Genomic DNA, 5,000 nt, shown 5'->3' with positions numbered 1-5,000 from the left:
GCAGAATCAAAGCAAAGATAATCGTAACAATTAATGGTAACATTTAGATGAGAGAGAGAGAGAGAGAGAGAGAGAGAGAGAGAGAGAGAGAGAAACGTCAACACTATTAACATAACCTCAAGCGAAACAATAATTACCTCAGCATTACAAGATGTGCACTAAAATCAAGTCGTGAATGCAACACCAACCTAAAATCACATACAAAATATAATTTTGCAAATATGAAATCAATGCACGTCTAAGTGCAGTAAAATAAAACAGAAGTTGGTATCATCTTATAAATGCAGAATCAAAGCAAATATAATTATACATAATCGTTCATCCAGACAGGGGCCGCTCTCTTCCTTGGAGGCCGTACCTCTGGCGCTGATGGAGGAAACTTAGGCTCATGAGCCACTTCGTCGTCAGTAGGAGTGGCTCCTCTTGTCTCATTGACAGGCAGTTCACTGACCTTGAGGTGTCTTTTGGTCCTTATCGACGGGACGCCCACTACCATCTAGTCTATGATATACTGTCTATGAGGTCGTTGCTCGAATATGATTCCCAGCCTGTACCAGGCCTTGGTCATCTGGTTCTGAACCCTAACGTGCCTGCCTGGCTGTAAGGGCATTAGCCTCCCCGTCACTGCCGCTTTCAATTATCTTCTCATTTATCTCTGCTACCTGTACTTCTCTTTTTCTAATGGATTTTCTCCTGTGTTTGTCTATCATATAGTTGAGTTTTGCAGTCGGTAAAACATCCCGTAGCTGTCTCCTAGTTGTCAATTGCGCCGGAAATTTATTTATACCCCCTAATAGCGTGTTCAGGTATTGTAGCATAGCAATGATACCTTGTTGTTATCGAGGCTTCCAATCCCGTTGATGATTGTTCTAATTATCCTTTTTGCGGACTTAACTGCGGTCTCCGCCTCTCCCATTTGACTGCGGGTAGTGGGCCTGTAATAAGCCATCATCCTCTTCCCTCATCAGGTTGGTGCCGCCGTCTGTAGACAATTGTTTTGTCATGGACCTTTGTAGATGAGGTGCCATTGGGGAAGTGGGCTATTTCTAGCCAGCCTGTAAGCCTGTCACAATATGCCATATACATGTATCCTTCGAGCTGAAATAGGTCCATGACAGTCTGCTGGAATGGATTCTCTAGGGCAGGGATCATTTTCATTACTTCGGCAGGCAGTGATGGTGTGTGGCCATCGCACGATGTACATCGGGAACGATGATGCTGGAGGTCACCCTAGATGCCCAGCCAATAGACTGAATGTCACGCTCATCTCAACATTCAACATTGTATCTACGCCTTGATGTTCAGCATGGAGGTTGGCGGTTATCTGATGGCAGAGCCCTTCGGGAATGACAAGGCGGATGAAGTTTTTGTTGAAGCAGTATGTGACCAGGTTGCCAGATATAGAGAGACGTTCTCTGATGCCCATAGAAGGGCCTCAAACAGGCAATTTCTTAGATTTTCTTTGGGTTCCAGTCCCCTGCAGTAACTCGAGCGACTAGTAGCTGATATGTGGGGTCGTCCTGGGCTGCCTCTTCAACAGTTTTCTCGTCTATGTTGTACTTCTCTTGTCGGTTTTCTGTGATTGCTGACACCATAGCAATCGTTAGTTTTTTGTTGAAGCTCGCATCCTGTCTATCTGGCACCGTCCTCAGGCTTGGAGAATCTAGAGAGGAAGTCAGCAGCATAATTTCACTTGCCTGGTAGGTATCTAACATTGAAATTATACAATGATGTTTTCTCCTTTAATCTAAACAGTCTGGAGTTGATGATATCGCTGAGACTTCTATTGCCTAGTAACTTGACTAAAGGGCGGTGGTCCGTGACAATAGTTAAGTTCGGGCAGCCCAATAAGAATAACCATGCCTTTTTTAAGCACCAGGCCACTGCAAGGGCTTCCCCCTCCACAGCTGCATACCCAGACTCGGCGGGCGTGAGAAAACGACTGCCACAATGCAACTATTTTTCCAACCATCTCTACAGCAGAAGGGGGTTTTGACGGAGGTACAACTGCAATATTGTTGAAGGATGACGAAGCCCACACCCTCCTTACTCCAGTCAGTGACTGCAACAGTCAGCCACAGCTTATCGTAGTAGGTGAGTCCGTCCTGGCCAACTTGCAGACGATGTCTTGCACTTGACGAAACTTCTCTGAAGGTACTCATCCTAATAGACCTGTTTCCCGAGGGCTTCTTCAGCAGGTCTCTAAAATGGGTCATGATGGGAGCTGTTGTCAGGAAGGAGCCAGCTGATTGAAAAAAACCATATCAAGACCTCATGTCAGATATTGTGGGCTTTTAGGGCATAGAAAAACTTTTGATAGCAGATAAATAATCTACTGAAGCCTTGTAGAGTCACGACCGACATCGAATCCGACGAATTCCAGTTCTTTCTTGCAGAACTTGAATTTTTCTGGTTTCAAAGTGATGCCTTGTATGCACAGACTACGAGGAAGTCATACACATGAGAAAAGGCGCTTTCTACGCTCAAATCATACAGAAGTGTGTCGTCCACACACTAAAACTTCCTGGGTACTTCTTCAATTGCATCATCGAAACAGCGTGTATATGTGTTGGCGGCAGAACAATGTCCATTGGTGTCCTTCGGTACTGGTACCTGCCCCAAGGTGTGATGAATGTGGTTAGGGGTATTGCTTTCCTTGTCTAGTTCTACCTGGTGAAATCCTAATAGGCGTCGGCCACAGTCTTGTATGAGCAAAGGGTAATGCTGGAAACCATATCGAAGGGCGTAGGGTATGGTGGCGTCTCCCTTCTAAAACTTGCATTGAGTTTTTGGTAGTTGACAGTATGTCTTGGGTTTCCCCGTTTTCTTGGCCATGACCACCATGCGTGAAAACCATTCTGTGGGCTCTCCAGGGGGAGCTCTTTGTAAGACCCTCTCTCTTGATGTCCTCCTCCAACTGGGCTTTCACCTCCTTTTCCTAGTGCTTAGGTACTGACGCAGGTGTGTGGCAGGCGTAAGGAACTGTGTAAGGGAATAAGTGGATACGGTGGGGTTCCCCATCAATTACCGGAGGGATTCTCTCTGGTGTTAAAAGTCGTACTTGAAAAATGGGCTAGTAACCAGTTTTCTGATCTGGTAATATTCTCCTCACTAGGGGAGAAACGGAATGGCCGACGGTCTCACAGGTTGATTGGTCGCTTCGGCTATGTATGGGTTGCACTTGCTGCTGTGGGGGCAGAGTCCGTGAAGGGGGCATGGTTAAGAAATGTTTCTGGAACACGACCAAGTTTCTTGCAAGCATCCAGGTATAAGTAAAAATCAATGGAGGACTTTACAAAGTATACCTCCTGGGTTCTGTTCCTCCCTTTGTATTCTATGGTACAAGAGGTCGACCCTAAACACTTCAAATGCAGTTTGGCAAAGTCTCGCAATCCACCCTTTAAGCTCAGCTTAGCTGGTTTTATGTTCAACGTCGCAAGAATAGCGGGTCCCTCAACACAAACCTGGGCACCAGTGTCGGGCACCGCTCGGACACAGTACTACTTTCCCGAGTTGGCCAAGCATACATCAACCCGAATAGTGGGTTGCCGGGAAGGCCCATACCGCAACCTTGCCTCTGCCTCTACGACAACGCAATCACTGCACCCGTTATGTCCGACTTCGCTGCCAGACCACTAACGTTATTCCTAGCTCTCCGCCCTCTGCAACCCTTCTACAGGTGACCGGTTTTACCGCACCCGTAACATGTAATTTTTCTTGCGGGACATGAGGAATACCCAGGGGTATGACGAGTACCACAATTACCACAAAGACGTGATTGCACTTTAACAGAGGTGCTCCTGTCACAATTAGTAAGAACGGCTGCCAACTCCACCTCGTGTTCCTCTTCGATTCCACCGACAGCAGCTGCTCTAGGGGAGCTGTTAAGCCATGCCTTATTACGAAGGGCGTCATCACGGGGGCCCTTGAATGCACTGGACATGACTCTGAGGGAGTCAATATCACGGACATTATTGCATGATTGAAACACTCGCCTTTTGAGCACTTTATCACTTAGGCCTACCTTGAGCTTACGCAAAAGCATATATTCAGATAAATCATGATTGCAATTAGGACATGTGAATGCACAATCAGTAGCCTTTTCCGTACACTTAATAAAATAATCATTGAAAGACTCACTAAGCTCTTGGGCCAAATAAAAAAAAACTTGAGCCATTGCACCGCTTGGTTAGAGGCTTTCACTACCATTTGTATAACCGCTTTGAATGCCCCTTCAGTAGACAGAGCATTCCACTGGGCGTCAGTATACCTAGAATCGAGGGCACGTTGCAATATTGGAACACAATGCAGCCTTATATGATGAACTGCCTCGTTAGGCTTCAACTTGCATAGTTGCAACCAACACTCCATTGACCGTTTCCAAGACCTGAAGGCTGCAGGGGACACCTTGGTTGGGGGAGATTGGTACCCAGGAGTGACAACGCTATTATCTCAGCCTGAACATTCTGGATGGCATGTTGCTGGGTTTGTAACACGTGGTGAGCCTACAGCATGGAAGCCGGCAATACCCTGAAGCTGATTCAAGAGGTTCCTGTCCTTGCAATCCGGCTCCTAGGGGAAGCAACGAGGGTCCTCTCGGCGGTGGTGCCATGCTGTGCCATGGTTATTACTGTATGTCCTCTTTTTATTTTCTTTCACTGCGCCATGTAAGATCTTAAGCTAGGGAGGATCAGGAAATGATAGTCAGCATGATTTCGTATCTTCATTGCAACTGATACACAGCGGAAGGAAATACAGATAGCCTGTGATGTGGACAATGTCGTCACTATGTGGGCAGAGCTTAGGTGCTGCAAGCAGCCTAATCTTAACACATCTTACAGTTTTCAACTGTCAATATATGTATGTATCCACACACACACACAAAACTTACACACACACTTACGCACATAGTTATATATATATATATATATATATATACTGTATATATATATATATATATATATACAGTATATATATATATATATATATATATATATTAT

This window comes from Palaemon carinicauda, chromosome 29 (genome assembly GCF_036898095.1).
Source record: "Palaemon carinicauda isolate YSFRI2023 chromosome 29, ASM3689809v2, whole genome shotgun sequence".
NCBI lineage: Eukaryota > Metazoa > Arthropoda > Malacostraca > Decapoda > Palaemonidae > Palaemon > Palaemon carinicauda.
Note: the sequence above shows the minus strand (reverse complement) of the source record.